The sequence below is a fragment of the Neopsephotus bourkii genome, unplaced genomic scaffold (genome assembly GCF_033783945.1).
Source record: "Neopsephotus bourkii isolate Nb327-2 ecotype Australia unplaced genomic scaffold, CSIRO-AGI_Nbou_v1 NB_1765, whole genome shotgun sequence".
In the NCBI taxonomy this organism is placed as follows: domain Eukaryota; kingdom Metazoa; phylum Chordata; class Aves; order Psittaciformes; family Psittacidae; genus Neopsephotus; species Neopsephotus bourkii.
In genome coordinates, this window is record NW_026902239.1 from 9,907,643 (window position 1) to 9,933,137 (window position 25,495).

Genomic DNA, 25,495 nt, shown 5'->3' on the forward strand with positions numbered 1-25,495 from the left:
TAATTACCCTACATTCTCACAACAGCCCAGTCCAGCAAACAATAAGCTGTATGAGAAAATGTATGAAGCTTCACATGAATTTAATCATGCAACTAACTTCAAGCATTTGAAAAAGGGACTCTTGATCAGACACTGCAGCAATAGGACAAGGGGTAATGGGTTTAAATTTAAACAGGGAAAGTTCAGGTTAGATATAAGGAAGAAATTCTTTACTGTGAGGGTGGTGAGGCACTGGAACAGGTTGCCCAGAGAAATGATAAATGCTCCATCCCTGGCGGTGTCTAAGGCCAGGTTGGACAGAGCCTTGGGTGCCTCTAGGATAAGGTGTCCCTGCCTGTGGCAGGTGATTTGAACTAAGTGACCTCAAGGTCCTTTCCCACCCTAACCATTCTACAATTCTATGATTCTATGAAGGTGATCAAAGCAACAGTGAACATTTGTATAAACTACGCAATTTTCCCCCAGAATGGATACATTTACTATGGCTATAAGTCTTCACCCACAGCAAAATTTTCCTTTCTCTGGACCCCTCCATATCAAAGCTGCAGACACTGGAAAGTATCTGCCAGATGTTTTTTGGAAATGGGCATTTTTCCACATCCCAGCCAGAATACTATTGTCCTTTCAGGAGTCAGGGCTGTTATGGCCCCTCAGTAGCAAACTGGCCTTCTCACCTAGTGTAAGAAGTGGAAGAAAGGTATCTTAGAGTAAATTTATTCCTGAATGACTAAAATTGGAATCCATCATGTTATTGTCAGAAGATCTTTAAGCCATTCTAGTTACCATGGAAAATTCTTAACCTCTAGTCTCTTACCAGAGATGCAGTATGAATGAATAGGACTTATTGTCTGACTTTATTTTAGTACTTGCAGTACCTTCAGAAGAATCATGATGGACTTAAAATATTTTATGAAGTGCAGGCAACGGATGAAAAATGTATTCCTTGAAAAACGAAGGGATAAACTGGCTTGCAGGAACTGAGTATTTGTTATGTATCTGCCAGATGAAGTTAAAATGGATCAGGAGGAGCTAAATATAAAAATCAAAACTGTGGTTAGAGCATCATTGCTCTAGAGACAGTTATGTTTGCTTTCAAAGGGTGCAGTAATCCAAAGGTTTACAGTTTAGAAGCACAAGTTAATTCCCATGTTACTCAGGAAATATAATCACACATTAAAATATTTATGATATTTGTAATGTAATTGTAATTGTAAATAAAACTTTATAAAGTCCATCTTTCTTCCATCCCTGAATACATCCCAGATGATTTTCTGAAATGATTTGTTACATTTAGAAAATTCCCTTGCCCTCAAATCATCTTTAGGCAGTTAAGTTGAATGCTGTGATTAGGACTAATCTTGTTTTGTTAAGGAATAGTCTTTTAGTGTTTACCAGTAAAAAATTATGGGACTTTATCACATCTATATCCTATTTCTATCTCCAAGTAATTAGTGAAATGCTGTGTTGCTTCCTGTGCTTATAAAATAGACCTGATACCTGTCACAGAAAGGTTACATTCTTTTCTTACAATAGTAAACCGAAATAAATTCTACTGAAATCTTAAACTGTGAATAATGTGGCTAAGAAGGCTTTCAAGAAGTTTAGCTATCACATATTGAACCAGTTAAAACCGGTGAACTTCAGAAAGCAAAACATTAAGCAGATATGAAATCTGGCTATGGTAAGATTAGGGAACATTGAATCATAGAATAGTTAGGGTTGGAAAGGACCCCAGGATCATCTAGTTCCAACCCCCCTGCCATTGGGATGCCTAACACTAGACCATGTTGCCCAAGCCTCCATCCAACCTGGCCTTGACACTGCCAGGTATGAAGCATTCACCACTTCTTTGGGCAATTCATTCCAGTGCCTCACCATCCTCACAGTAAAGAACTTCTTCCTTATATTTAACCTGATCTTCCCTGTTTAAGTTTAAACCCATTACCCCTTGTCCTGTTGCTACAGTGCCTGATCAAGAGTCCCTCTCCAGCACCCTTGTACGCCCCCTTCAGATCTCAGCTGGAGTAAGAGTAATGAAATCATATTTTGACAAGCCAACATGTAAAGTTAGACACTGTAAATTCTAATCCAGAAATAGATGGGATACGAATAAATACAGAAGGAGCCTGTTCACTGCAAAGTCAGCTGCTGCACAGTTAAATCATCTCAGCTATAAATTGTTATGGGCTTTGAACTTGCCTTTAACCTTCAAACCATGTGCCCCTATATGCAACCATATTAGCAGAGAAGTTCCTATTGCTTTCTAGTGAAGATCACCCAACTTAAAGAAAAGTTTTACATCATAGTGAGAAAACTGTTAAGAACCTGAATTTCCTTGTCGAACTGTAGAAGCTGAGGAGGGGATGATGTAGCTACCTTTAACATGTCTTAAACTGAAAACATTTAGAGCTATTTTTGGACAAACTCTGCTTGCTATTTATTTTGTTCATTGTTTGAATACAGTTTTAGTGGACATAGACAAAGTCTATATTGGAAGCTGGGGATCTGTTGTACTCTCCAGTGTATTTGCCGTCTGTTTTCTTTCCAACATCTGTGGCTCAAATATTGTTCAGGGAAATGCAGAGAAATGCTCTGATAATCCTTGAAGCTACGAAACCTAACAAGAACTGTTGATACACACTGGGCATGCCTATGCAGTGTTGTTCACAGTCTGTATGTTGAGGATGATTTCATTATCCTAAATTCAATAAACAGCTGCTTCTTCATGGACACAGAAATACATCTGTATGAGTTTTATTGATGATCACTGTGCTGCTTTTGTAAATCCTGCTGGTATTTGTAAAGCCTGTTAATGAAAATTGGTGCATTAAAGTAGATTTTGCTATTCATCAAGGAGGGGGAAAAAAACCCCCAACCAAACCCAAGCCACCAGAGGAAAATACTTAGCAGGACATCTTTGTTAACGTTCTTAAGATGTGCTGGTAAGTAGTCAGGGGAAGGACTGGTGGATTAGACAAAGGGTAGAATTTGGAGGTCTCAGAGGCTCAGATCTCAGAGATTAGAAGATGAGACATTTTCAAATTAAGTCTGTAATTTGATTTTAGCTTAGTTTGTAAAAGGTGTTGAGCTCTGACGGTTTTGTGCCTGTGTTTAGTATGGTAGCTAAAATTTTTTGCTGGGGTTAACTGCACAGTACATGACATTTTCTGACTGAGGATCGCTGATGACAGAACATGACAGCAGAAAGCTTTGCAAGAGCTGCTACAAATGAATACAATCTTCTTTTCATTAAGAAGCAGCAGTGCTCAAAATGGAGATTGCTTTGTGTGTAATGCGTTACTACTAGTACATATTAGTAAGTATACTATCTCTATGCAGTAATAACAATACATTACTCTTTCAATGGATTTTGTTGGGTGCAGCTTACAGAAGCTGATCCTAAACAGAGCACCAACGGAAAAAGCAGGCAGCGTGATTCCCTTTGAAATTCCACGAGATCTTGCAGACTCTGGGAAATTAAATTCCATTAAACCATTGACTTCAATGGTTGTGGCTTGCTGTGTCATGGGAAATAAGTTTCTTCCATTTTTCTAATTAGGAATTGCTGAAATCTGTGCAAACCTGCCAAGCTTCTGAACAAGTTATGTCAAATACAACAATGTAACCACTTGTTTCATTTTTCAGACTGAGACTAGCAAGAACAGGCTGCTTGGAGACTGAGTGATTACACAAGGTTTCAGTGATAAAAAAATGATCAGGGTCTGAAAGCATTTGTAGTTGCCGGTGCCTCAGATGCACAGAGGCCTATACAGGCATTTTTTTTTCTTCTGTTATCTCACTTGTCCACTAAAGCTAACTCCCATCAGGCAGTACCATTTCTTCATGTAAGCAGACCTTTTCCTGTCTAAAGAAAAAAACCTGCCCTCACTGAAGACGCAAAATAGAGCTTTTTATTTATTTATATATTTTATTTGTTACCCTTTGCTTTTTAATCCACACTTTATATACAGGAAATAATCATTGTACAATTGTGTGCAGATCATTGATATTTAAAGTTCCTAATCTTTCTTGCCCTGTTGCATGCGAACTCTTTTTTAGCCTTTCCACTTTTTTGCATGTGGTGATTCTTTCCCTTTAATGTCAATATTTTTTTTCCCCAGTAACCTAGAGCCCTGTTCATTAATTTTCTCTTACAAAACAGTTTTGTAACAGTATAATTTCAAATTGGCTATGCAGCTTGATTTAAGTATTTGCCATTAATCAGATAAGATTTACCCAGTCTGAAACTACCCAACATATTTACTTCTGAAGTTCATAAATGAAAACTAGCAAACATTGTCTCACTGTTAGCTTTTCTCAGTATTCTATTAAAAATATTCCAAAAGTATCTTAGATTATTTTCAATGTACTTCCGAACATGTCAAAGAATTAGTTAAAAAGATACCAGCATCAAAGAAGGAGATGATTCTGGTGTCCTGGTGAAACTGGAGTATTAGATTAATAAAATGCTACAAAATAGTTTTCAAAAAGCACAGGTACTGCTATGCAGGGATTTTGATTACTGCTTACTATTCTGTTACATGATACTGATCAATAATCTCATGAAATTGTTAGAGCTATGATCAAGGTTATCTTAATTAAGATCTTAGTATTTTTCTAGTATTGGAATATGTACACTGAAACACCTAGCAATTCTAATCTGCTCTGTTTCAACTCATTAAAAAAAAAGATACCTGCTGAACTCCAGAATATTAATTTAATCAGCTCAGTGGCATCAACATTTTTATTAACATCTTTGTTCAAAAAGTTTCTACCTATATAGTTCTTAAATGAAAAATATCACGAAGAGAAATTAAAAACTTTCCATTTGTATTGAAAAGTTAAAATGATTATTAATATCCCATGATTATTTTTTGTATTTAAACAGAATATTTTTAGACTAAGAATATTATGACTAATTTTTTTTTTTTAATTTTTTTTTTTCTTTTGGTGAAGAACAAGAGAATTAATCCCATCCCAGCAACCCCATGTCACTTATCATGGGGACAGAGAAGTTGCAGTCCCTGTGCTATTACATAGAAATCTGCATTCAGCACTTGTACATATTTAGCAAAGATCCTGATCAGTAGAATTTTTGTAATTTCCTGTAAAATTACTTTCTGGAGGATTTAAGCATGCACAATTGTAAAATACACCAAAATAAGCAGATGACCAGGGGCGCTCACATCACAGAGTAGCACCTAGCTCTGTGGATACTTATTTATTTCTCACTGTGGAGTAATCAGGTATTCATTCTGGAACTGAGAACATTTGTTGAAGGAAACTGAGTTAAATGTAATACCTTGTTTTGAGAAGTTTCTTTTTTTGACAAATTGCCATTCTCTGAGGAAAACAGCTTGCCTCCAAACTTACTTTGTTAATGTGGGTATTTTCTAGTGGCCAATTTTCCAGTCTCAGGTGATATATGTTGTTCTGTCCCTAATGATGGGCATGGGATTATTGCCAGGTCTTATTAAAACCTGATAATAAAGTAATAAGGAAGCAAAACCTAGCTTCTTTCATTCCAAAAGACAAATCTATTCTAAAGTTTGGATTAAACCTGAACGTACAAACATGAAATTTAAATATTTACTGATGTATCAGAACATGATGATCCCTTGATATCTTTGTAAAGTTTTTGCTTTGAAGTGATACTAGTGGTATTGAAGTACATGTTTTTTGTGAGTAAGATGTAATGCTTTTTAAAGATGTTTGTTTAGCCTCTTGGGACTGATTTTTTTCCTCTCTTCTTTTAAAATGGTAAAGGAGCTTTGTTTCTTGTCTTGGTTTACCCCAGCAAATACAAAGATTGATAGTGCTTAGCATTTGCAGACACAAATATAAATAACCTCTTAATTACAAATAAACCCCTTCTAAGTACAAGGACGTCTTGTATTTGGATAAGAGCCAAAAGACTGCAGAGCTTCCAATGAGCTGGGAACACAGTTCTGCAGTCTGCAACCAGAATGTTCTAGGCTTTGAATGAAATAACAGGATTAAATAACTACCCTTAAAATGTTTTCCTTTTCTAGAGTAAATGGTTTACTGTGTTGTTGAACCACCTCAAGAATACTACGCTTGATCATCTCTGTCCAAGGTAAAATCTTATGGTCCAACATTTAGTAAAGAAAGATGGTGTAGATGGTGTAGTAAAGAAGTGTATGTTGTAGGAACTTAAAACATCAGTAGGTTTACAGAGTGTATGCAGAAAGAACTTCCAGCTCATGTGGTTTGTTCAGTATCCCCCGGTGTTGGTTACTGCATAGTAATAGGTGCTGTAAAATACAATGTATGTGTACACTGACAAAACTTTGTTTTTCCTATGACTTTTTATTTTTGTTTAAAATGTAAATAATTCTCACCTATCTTTTTTTAAACAGCTCCATTTATGACCCTAGGGTGGAGCTCATGTCTATAGTGAAGAATATTCTTTTGTTTGAATCAGCCTGTGGTGTTAAATCTAAAAGAATTTACCACCTGCACTGTGTGCAGGAAACGGTAAGCAGACTTGAACAGAAGAGTTATCAGACCACAGAAGCAGTTTTGTTATCCCAGAAGTGGTGTTAGGAAACATGAGATCATTGTCATGCAGAATGGCTTTATGAAATAGCAGGGTGACGATAAACATACGTTGTACACAGTGCTCTATAGTCTAATCACTTCTAGACAGCAGTGATTTTATATGCATTAAGATTTCAGAATAAAGATGCCTGAATCAGTCAGCAAATTACTAAAAAGCATGTGGAGTCATCTTACTCAGTTCAGTTAAAATCTAGCCCAGGTGAATATTTTCATAAAGGTTTACTTCTGTGGGTAGGTTGCAATGAGCTAAAACATCAATTTAAAATACATAGCTAGTCCTCACAATCCACTTGCAATCTAAGTAAGATTTAAGTGGTTTGAATTCCTCTACAGTCAATAGAAAGGACTGAGTTGAAAGACAGTGCCAAGTATTTGTGAAGGGCTGTGAAAAGCTGCTTAGGGAACCAAGACAAGATGTTGTACAGGAAGCCAGCTACACACGGATGGTAAGGAAGCACAAAGGCAGAAATGGAAGTGTGGGCTATATCTATATCGGACTTATGCTCAGTTGAAGAAATGGTGTGGAATAACTTTCCTGCATTAACTATTTCAGGCTCTTTCACTATAATTTATTCTACTATTGAACAGATTGAGAGACATCATCCACACAATCAGATTCAGATCTGAAGCTGTACAGCACTTGTGTAGCTTTCAAGTTTGTGCCAGAAAATTAAAACTCAGACCAGTGAAGCCACACCAATACACAATCAGCACAATGTGCGCAAAACCTGTGTGTAGCAGTCTCTAGTGCAACACTGCTCAATATATATGGTAAGGACATTTTTGATCATTAATTTGACATATTTTACACCTAGATGTGACTTCTATCAATCTTAAGGGATTGCACAGCTGCAGCTCCAACAGGTGACATAGGATAGCCTGTGTCACAGTGTCTGGTGCTCATGGGTGACAACAGCTCCTTTTGCCCAAGCTATATTTATCCCACAGACTTTGAAAACCACCTTTAGTTCCTCACTGAAAGGTTCTCTTTATTTTTACTTTTATTTTCAATGAAAAAGACACTTGTCAGATGTTATTTGACTCTGATAAACTTTAGTACATCAAGAGTTTATTTACATCCTTGCAGGTGATGGTGTTTATTAGAGTACTTAAGACTATACTTAGATTTGATAAATCAAACTCTTTTCACTTTACATTTACATAATTTGCAATAATTCATTTAAAAGCAGGTGAAATTGCACTCTTTTTTGTGGTGTAGTGTTATGTCACTCAGTATGAAGATTAGTTTTATTAAAACTAATTTATTTGATCATTCGCTACTGTTATCTAAGTATAGAAATAATAAGATCTAACTTATTTTGAACACAGAGTGAATTACAGATATTTTGTATATTGGCTGCTCCCTGCATTTGAGAATTATTTGAATTATTTCTAAGAAACAAGGTGCGTTGTTTCCTCTGTTCTACAGCTGTGCTTCTGACATGATTCTGAATGATAAGACTACTCAGGAATCCCAATTCAGCTAGTTCTAGCGTTCAAAATTAAAGGAAGAATGTGAATAACACTGCAAAAAATGTGTTTCTACATTTTCATGAGAAAATGTTATACTTTTTTCAAACTTATTAGAGTGCTTAGGCTGCATTTGCAAACTGGAACATGTTAGCATTCCCACGTACGCAACGTAGGTGACATGGGCTCAAATCCCTGATGAGGAAACAAAAAACAAGCTATTCAAAAACTTCTATTCTAACATAACAAGTCTCATGGAAACAGACTAAAAAGAAACTTTTGTCATCTACATTAATAAACAAACTACAATATAAGAAAAGCTGATTCCAGCAAACATTTGAAGTGCATGTCCTTTCCTCTTATGATATATTGTTAAGATGTGACAATGCCCACTGCTTTAGAAAACTACAGCCTCCTAAGAACAATTCAAAGCCATTTAAAAAGATTCAGTGCATAATTTTCCATAAATGTATGGGGTTTATAAAGTTTTCAGAAGTGTACCCTGAGGAATAATATTATAATGCCATGCTGGATTATTTTATCTGCTATGAAGGAAAGTACCTCATGTACTGCAAAAGAAACTGTAGCAATTTTACCTGGTTAAGATACTAATACATAGATGAATAGCCTGCCACTCTTTTACATGTTGACTTCACAGCATGCGGTGCTGACAAAACAGACAAGTAAACATATATATGAGAATATGTGTGTTTTTATTTATAGTACAGGAATACTTAATTTAAGATGGCAAAATCAACTCTATAGAAAGACCAACTATTTTGCTAATCTTGTACTTAGCACCAGTTCATACAACATATATATTGGCCTCTATAATACACATAAGATATAAAAAAAATATTACGCAAATTCAGTGAGCAGCATTTTGAACTGATGCTGCTATTAGATGGTTACAAGTAATTTTCCAGATATCACAGTGTTTCTTCCTCAAGTTCTTTACATCAGCTTTTGTTTCCTGTGATTTAATTCTCTTTCCTCTTACTTATAAATATTTTCACCTGGTATTTTGTGGAAAACATAGTGGTTAAATAATGAACCCTGTTATTTAATGATGTAGCAAATGCTGTTTGGTATTGTATTTTCCAGTGTAGTCTTGTAAAAGCTTTACCCTCTTTTTAACAGTTAAATTAAAATTAATATAAAGAAGAACAATGACAACTGATTCAAATAGTTCATTTTTAAACAGTCTTTTCCATGCTTTTTACTTCAGGTATTAAAATGGAAATATATAAGAGGCATTTTATAAAAGACAACAAAAAAACCCCTATTAATTGCAGAGTAGGATTTGGTATCTGGAAGGCAACCTCAAAAATAAACTCCTAGATCAGCTATGTATTAATGATAGTTCAGTAACAGTCAATGTCACATCTCAACTCCACTGTCACTGAAGACTTACGTTTGGATACTTTGCTCCATCTCACAGGGCTGTGCAAAAGGAAAGACTGCCTTTCAGTTCAAATTTACATTGGTCCCAAGATAGATTAAATGTGGGGGGTCCTTGGCTCCACTCTCACACAGGACAGGTAGTTTGCTAGCTTCTCAAAGAGAACGGACTGAGTACTGACTGGCAGGGAAGAAGCCCTGCAGGAAGGACCTGGGCTTCCCAGTGGCCAACAACCTTCTGGGCTGCATTAGAAGTGTCACCAGCAGGCTGAGGGAGGTGATCCTTCATCTCTTCTCAGCACTGGTGAGAGCACACCTGGAGGGCTGGATCAAGTTCTGGGCTCCTCCATACAAGAGAGTCATGGACATCCTGGAGCCAGTTCCCCAAAGGCCGGCAAACTGGTTATGGACTTGAGCACATATGAGGAGAGGCCAGGTTAGCATTAATAGCAGAGGGCTTGTGGAGATGCTACTGCTGCCCCTAACTGCCTAATGGGAGGATTTAGGCAAAGCACAGCCAGCTTCCTGTCTGAGGTCCATAGCAGAAGGACAAGAGCCAACAAACACAAGTTGAACACAGTAAACCGTAACCAGAGCTAAGGATTTTTATTTCTTTTTAATCATGAGACTGACCAAACACTGGAACAGATGCCCAGAGGTGAGGTTAAAACTCCGTCCCTGAAGATACTCAAAATTTGACCAAAAAAGCACCCGAACAATTAAATGACAATTTAATTTGCCCTCCTTTTAGAAGGAAGTTGCACAAGATGGCCTTCCAACCTAAATCATCCTGTGATTTAAAGTGCCTTTGTTTGAAAACTTAGAACTTTTGTTTAAGTTCTTAAAAAAAATCCAACAAAAACCAGCCCAACACCCCCCCCGCCCCCAATTACGGAAAGCATTGTCTTCCTGCAGCATGAATATCTATGGGGTATCCCTCAAAATCCTATTGTCATTATTGGGGAGCATGGTAGTAGTAAAAGCATTGCAACTCAAATCAGACTTATATGCTACTCTGCAGGAAAAGCATACTTCCAGGACCAAGAATAGATTTTGAGCTTACATGTTTTCTGCCTTGATACAAACTAGACGAGTCTCTTCAGTGAGATGGGGATGGAAAAGGTTACATTGGAGTGGGATGAATATTGGCCCCAGAGATTCTGTAGAGACTTTTAATGATGCAGCTAAAATTAGGGGTCTTCCAATGAAATATCACAAAAAATGAAAGTGCTCATAGATTTAGGGAACTTATTTCAAAACACTGCATTTGTTCCATTTGAATCATATTATCACAGTACTTATGGGTGCACATTTTATTTGCAAGCACTTCATGCTGGCTGACTAAAATTTCACTTTAAAAACCCCTCTTCAGTATCCAGCTCTGTATTCAAAGACCCTTCAGTTTCCAGCCAGGATTAAGATGAAACACTAGGAGCAATGATCTGTAATGAGGGTAGTTTGAGAGGAGTAACTAAAACAGAGCTCTATCTCAGCAGACAGAATCAGTGATTGAAAACTTCATTTAAGAAGCTGACGGGGAGTAGATTTACCATTCTAACTGTAGTGTCTGTGTCAGTTTCTTAAATTAAGTTTTCAGGAGCTGATTTAGCCGAGGGAAATGCAGAAATCTGGTTGACGCTTCTCTTGGGGCTGCTTATACTATATTTTTTGTTTGTGTTTAGTGCTAATGTAGAATTAGAGGAACTCCACTGTCAAGATGTTAGAAGATCAATGCTGTTATTACTCAGAATTGGAAAACTGGTATACACAATAGAACAGTTGCAGAGGGAAGAATGATACAAAGAACTCTTCTTTGATTTCCTGGTGCTTAAGAATATTGCAAAACATTGCGAATTCAAAGAAGCAGAGTTCATTTTTGGTCAAGGAGTAAACATAGTATATCTGGCTTATTTAATATAGACTGGCTAGAAATATTTTCAAGGAAATATGTATCTGCCCGGTGGAAATATATAGAAACTTCAATAAATAATTAATTTTTGCAGTATCTATATAATCACTTCAGTATGAAGTGCCAGCAGTATACCACATGTGCTGTCTCTTTCTTTGGAGTAAAACTTCTGAATTACTTTTAAGAGGGATCTTTTTCTTTGCACAAACACACACAGCTTTTACAACAATATCACTGATATTTTTTTCTTTCTTGAACAAAAATGTTTCAATTATAAAAGCTTCACTGAATTCCTAGTACCAGAGCAGTTTTCTACAATGTGCATTAGTGCAGTTCTGACTTCAGTGGGAGTTGAATTTGCCCAAAGAAGGTAACAGTAAAGCCCTCTATGCTTCCAGCCTAAAGTACAGGCTTCCTGTTGTTCTGAAAGAGTGATCTGTACAGAATTATTACATTTAAGGATTTAGCACATCTTTTAAATAAAAAAAGGATCTAATCTCAAAAATGAATGGCAAAGTTAAGCCTGAAAATGAAGCCATAGTTTAGTCCTCAAAGGTTAGGAAATGACAAACTCCTTGATTCTGCCCTAGTGAAACTCAGCACTACAATATAGTATTAAATGCACACTATCACCTGAGCTGAGTGCGCAACATCCTGTAAAACTTCATCATTAATTTAGCCTCATATTTTTTTGATATTTTTTCTTTTAACCTGTAGAGATTTACAGCTTAATGTAAGATAAATTCATAATTTATTTCTTTTTTTTTCTGACAATAATTTCATTGAATTAATGGGATTCTCACAGATGGCAGATTAAATTTGTTACATTGAGACCAGACATTCAGATAAACAGTTTCCAAGAGGTACACTGAATCTATTAATATATCTTTCTATATTGATGGTGGTGATGTGTGTATCTTTTTTTTCTGGGTATGGTTTTCCTGCTGATTTTGGTAAATTTATTGCAATTCCTTATCACACTGAAAAGAATGTCATATGAGAAAAAGTTTAATGTCAAAACCATTTTTGTTCTGGCATACCCATAAAGCATTCTGCAAAACAAAAACTGTATCTAGAGAGAAATTTCAATAGTTCATGTCCACAATGGAAAGAAGTATCAAATGATCCTATGCCGTGCTCTGTTGCGGGTCCAATACTATTGTATTTTGATTAATTACACAAATGATTTAAAAGGGAAAAGGCTTACTGAATGTACTCTGAGAGACTGCAAGTATGTTTGAGAAAATAACTAGTACTCAAAATAATCTTGAGAAACCTAAGATTTGTCGTAGAAAGTGTTATTCAGTAAGGACAAATGGAAAGTACGACACTTAGGTTGAAATAACTAAATGCGCAAACACAGGATGGGTAGCAACAGCCTGGGCATTGCTCTCTCACAAGGGAGTGGAAGGTTAACATGGTTCAAAAGCTCTAGTTTTGACAAGGCTTCAACTCAAAAGACTTTATGTAAAACTGTGGCCTGACTGGAGAAGAGCTGAAGGGGAGCAATCAGAATGGGCAGATTATCTGTAAACAAGTCCTGTGAAGAAAGATAGAAGGAACTGGGGTTTCCTAGCTCAGAAGAGGGAACACTGAGAGTGTAACTAACCTGTTTCCCTGCCTTTAATGGAGAAACATCCATCACTGGCCCAGGAACTACAGTACATTACAAAGAGGAAACAAATTAGATCTTGAAAAAAATGTTTCTGAAGCCAAGGGAGAGGAAATCACAGGAAAGGACTGCCTAAGGAATGTATGCGATCTATTATTGCTGGTGTTTAAAAACAAGATAGAAACTTCTGTTATGTTTTCACACATATTTAGGCTGGGGACATGGACTAACTGACCTACTGAATCATTCAGGAATGTAAATCTATGATTCTAATGACTGAAAGCATGGTTCTGGGAATACATAGCATTTATAAATATGTAACACACATCACCAGTCATTCCACTGAGATTTAATGTATTTAATATAATAATTGGAAGTATCCAACATGTAAAGACATAACTGAATTTAAATATAACACTTTTCCCTGGAGTTTTCTGACAGATATGAGCAATTTTAACACAAGAAAAGGGAGCCTTGTTGACAGAAGTAATTTTAAGTGAATGACTCTATAAAAATTTTCCCCCTTCTTAGGTTCCCACTTATGATAGGATGATCCCTATAGTACTGCACAGTACATTCTGCCTGGATCTGTTGAAACAGGGTATGACCTGCATTGGCTGGAGTGCTTGCCTCTAGATTGGTCATCTGTTTCTAAGCTAGTCACCTACATATACCTAATGAAGCTGAAAAGACACTTCTCTGGGTACAACTCACCCTACCAGGTGTAGAAGCCATCTACAATATGATGTGAATCATGCCTTAAAATGTCCTTTGTTTGCAAGTTCTTTGGCTTTAGAGCAGATCTAGATACTCAGGTAGAGATCTGCTTTCAGTTCAACTCCATACACTTAAATAAAATCTGAAGTATAGATACTCTGAAATGCATATAAATCAGATAAAAAATAAAAAATATTCTCTCTGTATATGACCTGAAAGCCAACTGCATGTTTCCTGCAGTTAGATGTGCTAAGAAAAAACTTAAACTAGAAATACCTGGTATTAAAAAAAGCTGTTTGATAAATTGGAGATTCCATCTTGCATAAAAAAAGAAAAAAAAAAGTTTTATCTAAATACATAATGTGGAATTTTTTTTTTTTGGAAGAATACTAAAATTCTGCTTGAAAATTAAGAAGATTATTTGCTTTGACACATAGGTATGATTCCAAAACTTCTTGAGCTTTTTGGAAACTTAACCAACTGTGAACTGTTGTATCTTGAGAAATCTGTGGGCTCTCAAACAAGGTTCCTGGAGGCCTGTGATACTGGAAAAATGATTTCTGGGTTAATCAACTAAATGGTTGATTGACTGGTACCTGTGACCTATAGGAACTGTGGCAGTGCTGTAGTTAGTTCCCAGCGTTCTGCCACGGTTTTGTCATGGCTGTACTTTGGATTAAAATCCAAAACTTCAAAACTCTCTCCTTCGAACTAACCACTGTAACCAAAATGAAATAGCCTGATAGCATTGAGCAGATTTGGTTCTTGTTTCATTCAAAAGATTAAAATATTATATCACTTGACTCTGAATCTTTGAAGTTAAATCTTCTTGAAAACAAAGTGGCCATTGATATCTTCTAGATTTTGCAAAGGTGATCCTACCTGTAATTAATTTAGTCTGTGGTCAGTAAGACAGGTAACTATGTGCATAAGTTTTGTTTTCTTTGTATGAATTGGAAAGTAATTTTCTTAGTTTCCATTTTCAAGTGATGATTTTCGTACTTGTTAATTCCTAATTTCCTATTCAGTATTATTCCAATTCTTAGCTGCCATCATTCCTGTTGTGATTTTTATCCTGAATAATTCTAGTCTCTACTTACGTCCATTGCTACTAGCTATAATTATCTGCCAATGCTCATGTAAAATGTTATGGATGTAATAGATCCAATGGCTCTTGATCCTTGCACAGAGTTTTATGCTTTTGTATGCTTTAAACTAGATATTAATCACTGGACTTTCATACACTATGTCCTGATAACAGATGAAAGTTTATGATTTCTGTTCTATCTGCAAGGGCCATGTTCTGTTCAACTCTCTAAATTAGTCATTAGTGGCAGTGTTTGCTCAGTAGTGATAAATTCTTTCACTGGATCTCTGGATGTAATTCTGTGAAATGGAGTTTCTGATATTATCACCGAATGATGAATCAAAGTGAACAATCATATTTTACATTTTTTGTTAAAATCCAGTTATTTCTCAGAGGTATATTATTCCTGTGATATAGAGCAGACAGTTTGAATAAACATGGAAATGATCTATAACAAGATAGAACTAAATATTTGATAAAACTTGAGTGGAAGATTGTAAACTCCTTGGTCAGACGAAATGGAAAATCTTATTAGTAATCAGATGTTTATTGGATACAGTTCATAGAGTTAGAGCTTTATTTATTTTTCGAGCTCTGAACATTGTTTGACCATTCACACCAGAACTACGGATTGCAGAAATAGGATATAAGAAGGCCTCTGTCCATTGCTGGAAAATGGCATAAAGGTCATTAAGCTCCCACCTTTACATTGCATAATATAACTGAAAACCTGCCTGGGTCTCTATGCCACTAAGAATAAACATCTTCAGAAGAAATGCTCAGAACTGAACTGATGCAGAGACACATGCATACAGATATGTATAACTGCCTATATTCATGTGTGCCAACATGTATACACGGACACTCACTTTATATATGTAAGGAAGGGAAATGAGTGAAATCAGTGGATGATGATAACCCCTGTTGTATGATATCAATCTCTCTGTACAATAATCTGTATCAAGAAATAGACTGCAGGCTCTTGTTGGGTCTTCTTTTACTTATACCTTAATTGCATCTTTTACTAAATATGATTCCATTCTACCTTACATACTAGGCTACCAATGACCATGGCAAATACAGTAAACTCCCTTAAAATTTATAGTAGTAAAAGTTAGGCCAGGATTAAACTCACTTAACTTTAACCTCCTAAAAGTTATCTATCTAGACAAAGCTACCTCCCTTGTTGAGTTATAGTTAATGAAAAGGAACAAATAACACTAGAAGACAACTGTTAAACCTCCTGTTTTTACAGGTGCCAAAGATCCTTGTGATAAATTATCTTGAAGAAAACAACAATTTTCCACTGCCTAGACAGCTACCATAACCTAAATGCCTGAACTTCAAGTAGGTACAAGATAATTTGGGTTATTTACTTTTTTTCCCTAGTATTCTGAAGCTGGAAGAGATCCTTATCCAAGGTCTACTGATATGAAGGAAAAAGTCTGCATTAACGTAAATGTACTTGAATTAAGCTCCATGCACAGCACTATTGCAACCTCTTCCTTGTCCTTCTAAATACATATTTTTTTCTGATTTCCTGTAACTGAACCAAAATAAATTACATGTATCCTAACAGATATGTATATGGTTACATATGTCTGAGTATACATACTGTTAATTTAAGGGTATTTTGTATACCTATGTGTGTATGTTGTGTCTTGGACAGAATCACAGAATAGATATTCCTGTTATAAAAGTAACAGCCATGACTGTTCTGTTGCATGCATTTATAGACAAAGGTTATACTGGGATAAACACTAAAATTCTGTTTTCACTTGCTTATGATTTTCTGAGTGCAAAATAGATGGCTTTATCTAGACTTGTATGAATTAGGTACTTTCCTTTAAAGCTCCATAGAATCTATTTGCCAGTGAACATGAACACTAAAATCTCTGTTCACTGGTCTTATTCTGCCCATAGAAGGAAAAAACAAGTGCATGTTCACTGGCCTTAACTAAAAACTGAGCCATACTTTCTTTGATCAAGAGCATATCTGAAACATTTTTATTCATTGTACCAAGTTCTTTTTTAAAATCATTATAGAAAATGATGAACTGTATGGAGTCTGTGAAAAGTTTAATCTTTCAATGTGTTACCATATTATTATCAGCAAATCACAGTCGACGATACCTTTATTTAATGTTTGAGACAGAAATCTATTGTAAAGTAATCTATCAAGATAATCAACTTGTTTCCTTAGTTTAGTATGCAGGAAGAGTATAAAGCTTATTGAAAATACTTGCTAGCAAACTCCACAATGTTAATATGTTCAAATCATCACAATTGGATTAGTAAAAAGACAACAGTCTAATTTAATGGGGATTTTCTTTAAAATAGGACTTCTGTTTCTGCTTCATTCACTTTAGTAGCATTTGAGCGTTGGAATATAAATTGACCTGGAAAACTACAGGTATGGTAAAATGACATTGCAATCTGACCAAGAGGAAGATAACAGATCATATCGACATGTTGTATATGTGGTATGTACACTTAAAACAGTAAGTAGAAGGACCAGTCACCACTATATAAGAGAACTACAGACAAGAAATAAGTCATTTGGCTTCAACAGATCTGATAAATTCAGAGTAGAATCTGTAGCATTTAACCCTCTTTTCAACACCATTAGCACCCTACTGCATAGGCAGTATTTTCTAAAACACTGAGTTACATCTTGCAGATTCTTCTGTAATCAGAAAATTGTATACTAAAAAATAAGTAAATTCTAATTCTATTTTAACTGATCCAGACTCTGAGTTTTCTTAGGTAACCATACTGCAATTGATCTAATTAATATTTGGTTTTATAACCTCTACTGGAATCCCATCTATCTTCTAGGCATTATGATACTTATGTTACAAATTGACATATGAGTTATTTCAGTGTGGGCTTTGTATGAGGGCTCACACTAACTGAACCACCCAGAGAGGAGGAATTTGTCTTGTGACGCTGAAATTCAGTGTGAGTTTACAGTTTAGGTGTATGTGCCTTGGATAGCTTTAATCTAATTAACTTCATATAACAATATTAAATAAGAAAATGCACAAAATAATTCAGTCACTTTCTTAGAGGCCCTGGATAGGCTTGTAATATTTACATTGGTGTGATTTATATGGTTACCAGTATTCAACCTAAACAAATAAAGCCGTCATGGTTCTGACTACATAAAATGACATGTAACATCTTCTGTGCATGTAAAATGATTATTTTAGGGTCATACTTAGTTTTCTACTTCCTTGGCTTTGGCATGTAGTATAATACTACCCCTTTCCTGAAATAATTTGAACAGTTTATTTGAGACAATATGGTTCATAAAGAGGAAACAAAAGGCCTGATGTGGCTTAATGTTTTAAACATTTTTTGATCCCTCTGGCAGGTTTTTTCTAGTGTTATTTTATGGGATTTAAATTAGATCTTTCTGGCTTCGAGAGGCTGTACTCATTTATTTTTACTCACTAGAAAACCCTCCAAGCTTTTGAGCCATTTTTTTCATTAGAAACTAATAAATTTGACTTGAACATATACAATGCTAAAAGGCTTGGTTTGCTGTGACTTGACCTAGCTTACTCTGTCATCTAACCCCCTAAGCTTTATTTGTAAAGGCTGTTAATGCCACATCAATATTCAGATCAGAACTTCATGTAACAGTTTTTACTTCAGGCACAGTTCTACAAAACTTGTGAAATTAATCTGAGCTAATGTAACTCACAACAGAGATAGAGAAGAATATTCTCTTATTATTGAGCAGTATTGAGAAAACCAGGAGGTCACTAATAAATGGAACAAAATGAATTCTTTCATTTCTGACCTTCTCTTTGTATTTCAGAGAGTGTGCACATTCTAGACAGGAGGATACAGTGTAAGATGGCTGAGATGGCATGGATTTCTATGAGTTCTTTATGCTTTTAGTCAGTACATTTGATCATTCATTCATATAGCATTAATGTTTCTTAATGCCATTATAATTCTCGAAGCTGTAATGCATGCTGTCCTAATGCTTTTCAGGACTCAACTTTCAAGAGGGAATCTTAATAAAGAATTTTATTTCTATCTGCCTTAACATTTTGTGGTTGGTTTTGTTAATTGTTTTTAACAAGTTAAAATTAATTATGCTATATATATTTATAGCAAGTCTAATCACAAACAGCAAGTAAGGTAGGCTTCAGAAACACCATTTCTTCCACTGGATCTGGCTGGCTGAAGACCTCCTCATTTCCACAGTATATTAGAGGTTACCAGCTTCTCAGATGTGTCATTTAGTTAAAACCAATTCTGCCGATACTACAGTATAGTATATATTATAGTACTATATAATATAGTATATATTATAGTATACAATACTATATATATACTTTTGGAGACAGCCAGCATGGCTTCACTAAGGGAAATCAAGCCTGACCAATTCGATGACCTTCTATGATGGGGCTATGGAACTGAAGGACAGGGGTAAAGCAGTTGATGTAATCTACCTGGACTTGTGCAAAGCGTTCAACACTGTTCCACACAACATCCTTGTCTCTAAATTGGAGAGACATCAATCTGATGGATGGACCACTCGGTGGATAAAGAACTGGCTGGATGGTCACATGCAAAGAGTTGTGGTCAATGGCTCAATGTCCAGCTGGAGACCAGTGGTGTCCCTCAGGGATCGTTGTTGGGAGCGGTCTTGTTCAACATCTTTGTTGCTGACATGGACAGTGGGACTGAGTGCACCCTCAGCAAGTTTGCCGATGACACCAAGCTGTGTAGTTCATTTTCTCATTGACCAGCCCCCCCAAGTCCTCCTCAGGGCTGCTCTGAATCTCTTCTCTGCCCAGCCTGGAGCTGTGCCTGGGACTGCTCCAACCCAGGTGTAGGACCTTGCACTTGGCATGGTTCAACTTCATAAGGTTGGCATCAGCCCACCTCTCAAGCGTGTCAAGGTCCCCCTGGATGGCATTCCTTCCCTCCAGCATATCAACCAAACCACACAGCTTGGTGTCATCAGCAAACTTGCTGAGGGCGCACTCAATCCCAATGTCCATGTCAGCAACGAAGAGGTTAAACAAGACCAGTCCCAAGACCGATCCCTGAGGGACCACTCATTACTGGTCTCCAGCAGGACACTGAGCCATTGACCACAACTCTTTGCATGCGGCCCTCCAGCCAGTTCTTTATCCACCGAGTGGTCCATCCATCAAATTGATGCCTCTCCAATTGAGAGACAAGGATGTCATGTGGGACAGTGTCGAATGCTTTACACAAATCCGGGTAGGTGACATCAACTGCTCTACCGCTGTCCATCAGTTCTGTAGTCCCATTATAGAAGGCCACCAAATTGTTCAGGCTTGATTTCCCCTTAGTGAAGCCATGCTGGCTGTCACCAAGCACCTTATTGATTTTCATGTGCCTTAGCATGCCTTCCAGGAGAATCTGCTCCAAGATTTTGCCAGGCACAGAGGTGAGACTGACTGGTCTGTAATTCCCCAGGTCATCCATTTTCCCCTTCTTGAAAATGGGGGTTATATTTCCCTTTTTCCAGTCGTTGGGAACTTCACCTGACTGCCATGGTTTTTCAAATATGATGGCCAGCGGCTTAGCAACTTCATTCGTCAGCTCCTTCAGGACCCACGGATGCATTTCATCAGGACCCATGGACTTGTGCACGTTCAGATTTTTAAGATGGTCTCGAACCAATTCCTCTCCTACAGTGAGCCCAAGATCTTCATTCTCACAGTCCCTGTGTCTGCCTTCCAAGACTTGGGTGGTGCGGTCAGAGCCTTTGCCAGTGAAGACCGAGGTAAAGAAGTCATTCAGAACCTCAGCCTTCTCCAAATCCTATGTAGCTAGTTCACCCGAGAGCTTCCTGAGGGGGCCTACGTTCTCCCTAGTCTGTTTTTTATTTGCTATGTACCTGTAGAATCCCTTCCTGTTATCCTTCATATCCCCAGCCAAGTTTAATTCTAACTGGGCCTTAGCTTTCCTAACCTGGTGCCTAGCTTTCCAGACAACATCCCTGTACTCTTCCCAGGCAGCCTATCCTTGCTTCCACGTTCTGTAAGACTCTTTTTTCATTTGAATTTTCCTCAGCAGCTCCTTATCCATCCAAGGAGGTCTCCTGGCCCTCCTGCTGCACTTCCTTCTAGTTGGGATGCAACACTCCTGAGTTTGGAGCAGGTGATCCTTGAAGATCCACCAAAAGTCTTGGCCCCCCCCTGCCCTCTAGGGCTATATCCCATGGAACCTTACTAAGCAGGTTCCTGAAGAGGCCAAAGTCTTGAAGTCCAGGGCAGTGAGCTTGCTGCATGCTCTTCTCACTGTCCTGAGGATCTCGAATTAAACCATCTCATGATCAAATAGAGCATCTCAGAGAAAGTCTTCAGAGTATTTACATCACTTGTGAAAATGAGACTTTTGTTAGCAGGTCATACAAGGATTTTTGTGAAATTACCTTTTTTTATGGGCCTTCACCTCATTATTCCTATGACAGGCAACTAAGATAGGTTTTAGTGTTCTATTTTAAGAAATAACATCAAATGTTGTTTCGTACAATATTTTTATCTCATGTTGGTGACCATCATATCAAAATACGGTCCAGAGACATCCCATTGTATTGCTTCCGCTTTCTGCTGTATCCAAACGATACATGTTTAATGATGGCACAACAATCTGGAAAAGCTTCTAGAAGAGAAAACAAATTGTGAATTGAATGCCGCCTTCACATTCCCATTTTTTGGTGAGAAGTCAGCAGACTGGTGCCGGTATGAAGCAGCTCATTTGAATTTCCAGCAGCCTGATTCTATATGCAAACCATGTAGCATTTGTGTTGCTTTACTGATACTGTGGCTCCCTGATATGTCTATTGTTTGGGACAGCATAGATACACTAGTATTTTCACATTTACTGCAGAGAAGAGCACGTGATTCTGCAACTTCACCTATTTTAGGTAGTGTCTGACTAAATGAAGATATTGTACTTACGTTCACAATTTTCTGTCTCTACAGAAGAATATTCTTACCACATTTTTCTTTGTGGGGATGTGAGAATTGCTTAAGATTTTCATGGCATTTAAAAGCCTATGTTAATTTTGGTGGGCATTTAAATCCATTGAAAAACCTGAATCTAAGAGACTTTGACTGATGAAGTTTGTGGCAAAGTATGGATCTAAACAAGCCTCTTAGATCCCAGCTTGCTGACTGAAGCATTTGACGGGTTTCACACTCAAACTGGACTTCATAGGAATAATCTCTGATTTTGTAAATACGTATGTTATACTTTACTACTACCTTCAACAGGATGACTCCAAGAGGTCATCACACCCTTCCAAAGAATCATACCTGTTGTTTATCAAAAGAGAATTAGTCTTCTAAATTCAAGAGAATAATGACTGAGGTAGCTGCAAGGGTTTTCTTTCAGACTTGCAGGTTATATCTCAATTTTTTTTTCTGTCTATACAACCATTGCAATGACATGGTGCTTAGCAATCTAGTTACACAGTATCACAGTATCACAGTAGGTTAGAGATTGGAAGGGACCTCAAAAGATCATCTAGTCCAATCCCCCTGCCGGAGCAGGAACACCTAGATAAGGTTACACAGGAACGTGTCCAGGCGGGTCTTGAATGTCTCCAAAGAAGGAGATTCCACAACCTCCCTGGGCAGCCTGTTCCAGTGTTCCGTCACCCTCACTGAGAAGAAGTTTCTTCTCAGGTTTAAGTGGAACCTCTTGTGCTCCAATTTGTACCCATTACCCCTTGTCCTTTCATTGTTTGCCACTGAGAAGAGCCTGGCTCCATCCTCGTGACACTCCCCCTTTATATATTTATATACACTAATAAGGTCACCCCTCAATCTCCTCTTCTCCAAACTATAGAGACCCAGCTCCCTCAGTCTTTCCTCATAAGGGAGATGCTCCACTCCCTTAATCATCTTAGTTGCCCTGCGCTGGACTCTCTCCAGCAGGTCCCTGTCCTTTTTAAACTGAGGGGCCCAGAACTGGACACAATATTCCAGATGAGGTCTCACCAGGGCTGAGTAGAGGGGAAGGAGGACCTCTCTCGACCTACTAACCACCCCCCTTCTAATACAACCCAGGATGCCATTGGCCTTCTTGGCCACAAGGGCACAGTGTCGGCTCATGGTCACCCTGTCGTCCACCAGGACCCCCAGGTCCCTCTCCCCTACACTGCTCTCTAACAGGTCGTTCCCCAGCCTATACTGGAACCTGGGGTTGTTCCTGCCCAGATGCAGGACTCTACACTTTCCCTTGTTATATTTCATCAAGTTATTCCCCGCCCAGCTCTCCAGCCTGTCCAGGTCCCTCTGGATGGCAGCACAGCCTTCTGGCGTGTCGGCCACCCCTCCCAGCTTAGTGTCATCAGCAAACTTGCTGATAGTACACTCAATTCCCTCATCTAAATCGTTGATGAATATATTAAATAATACTGGTCCCAGTACCGACCCTTGAGGCACTCCACTAGATACAGGCCTCCAACTAGACTCCGCCCCATAGACTACAACTCTCTGGCTTCTCTCCTTCAGCCAGTTCACAGTCCACCTCACTACCCGATCATCCAGACCACACTTCCTCAATTTAGCCGCAAGGATGCTGTGGGAGACCGTGTCAAACGCTTTGCTGAAGTCGAGGTAGACCACATCCACCGCTCTACCATCATCCATCCACCGCGTTATTTCCTCATAAAAGGCTACAAGATTGGTCAAGCACGACTTCCCCTTGGTGAAGCCATGTTGACTGCCCCTCATAACCCTCTTATCCTTGATATGCCTTAAGATGGCACCAAGGATAAGGTGTTCCATCACTTTCCCAGGAACGGAGGTGAGGCTAACCGGTCTATAGTTACCCGGGTCCTCCTTCTTGCCCTTTTTGAAGACAGGAGTGACATTTGCTTTCCTCCAGTCCTCAGGCACCTCTCCCGTTTCCCAAGACTTGGTAAAGATGATGGAGAGCGGTCTAGCTATGACCTCAGCCAGTTCCCTCAGCACCCGCGGGTGCATCCCATCTGGACCCATGGATTTATGGATATCCAGATTGCTCAACTGATCTTTAACCCATTCCTCATCAACTAAGGCAGACCGCTCCGTTGACCTATCTTCATCCGGGGTCTCAGCGGTACAGGGCTCTTCAGGACTGCCTCCAGCAGAGTAGACAGAGACAAAGAAGTCATTCAGTAACTCTGCCATCTCTGTATCTTCTGTCACCAGGGCACCCGTCCCGTTCATCAGCGGGCCTACATTGCCTCTGGTGTTAGTTTTACCTGCCATGTATTTGAAAAAGCTCTTTCTGCTGTCCTTGACCCCTCTCGCCAGCTTTAATTCCAAGGAGGCCTTAGCCATCCTAGCAGCTTTCCTACATCCTCTAGCAGCAGCCTTAAATTCTTCCCAAGTGGCCAGCCCTTCTTTCCATGACCTGTAAACTCTCCTCTTCCACTTGAGCATACCGAGCAATTCCCTATTTAACCACGCAGGTCTCCTGACCCTCTTCCTCGACTTCCTACGTGTCGGGATGCTCCGATCTTGAGCTCGGAAAAAGCAGTCCTTGAACGTCAACCAACTATCTTGGGCCCCTTTCCCTTCAAGCAGCCTAGCCCACTGGATTTCCCCTAGCAATCGCTTGAAGAGGCCAAAGTTTGCCCTGCTAAAGTCCAGGGTTGCGATTCTACTTGCTATTCTACTGACCCTACCAGACAAGATCCTGAATTCTACCATCTCGAATTGTTGCGTATTTGAAAACTGTAAAAATCCGTATTTCTGTAATAAATGTTATATTCTGCCCATAGATGCCACATATAACTCCCTGTGAATGCCATTGAGAGCTGAACACATGTAGCTAACAGGAATATTTGGTTTTAAGAACACACAGATTAAGGATATATTACAGATCTGGTACTACCTATATATACTAACTAGTCATGACTGACATTGATGAAATTGCTGGAGGCTTCCATTTCATTGATACTTCCAGGAAGGAGTTTCTGCTGATCATGTAGAGCTGAAGATGAACAAAATTAATTTGCAACTAGAAGGCAAAATGGTTTTCTAAGTCTTAAATCTGATCACTTAATATGAGACAAAAATGTATTTAGAAGTCATTTAGATGCATTTTAATGAATTGAAACTTTCATAAATTTTCAGTGTTGCTTGTTCCTTCTATATTCAGACATGTTCTGTGTTTTCCTAGTTTTACTCTCATCATCACACTGCACAGATAACAGCACCCTGTTTGAGTGCTAATTATTCTTTGTAATTCTGTTTAGACACTTCAATTATTTTGTTTAGCGATTTAATAACATTTGACTGCTTATATTTTCAAAACACTTTAGAATTAATGAATGACATGAGATATATCATGGCAGTAGTAAAATTATGGTAAGTGGAGAAACAGACAGAAAAGTGACTTGATTTTGCCAAATTAGGACTAAAGAGTTACATTTTTCCAACTTTGTTTTTGGGCTATTAGAACAAATTTCCTCTCTCCCTTATTTTGCTTACTGAAGAAACAAGATTAGGATTTGCTTTAGTTAACAGTAGTCTAGAAGCTCCCTTCAGAAGAGAAAGATGACAGCAATTTATCTATTTCATGTATTAACAATTGATACAAGTGAGTACAATTGATACAAGGAGTTAATACAATTTCATGTATTAACAATTGATACAAGTGAGTACAATTGATACAAGACTTCAAGACCCAAAACGTATTTTAGGCAATTAGAAACCTTTTA

At 37.9% G+C, this 25,495-nt stretch overlaps 1 protein-coding gene across 4 annotated transcripts in view; it reads right to left on the bottom strand.

The window, feature by feature from the left end:
* The window catches only part of NKAIN2 (sodium/potassium transporting ATPase interacting 2), a 551,406-nt gene that overhangs the window by 84,530 nt on the left and 441,381 nt on the right, over positions 1-25,495 (bottom strand). The window lies entirely within an intron of this gene.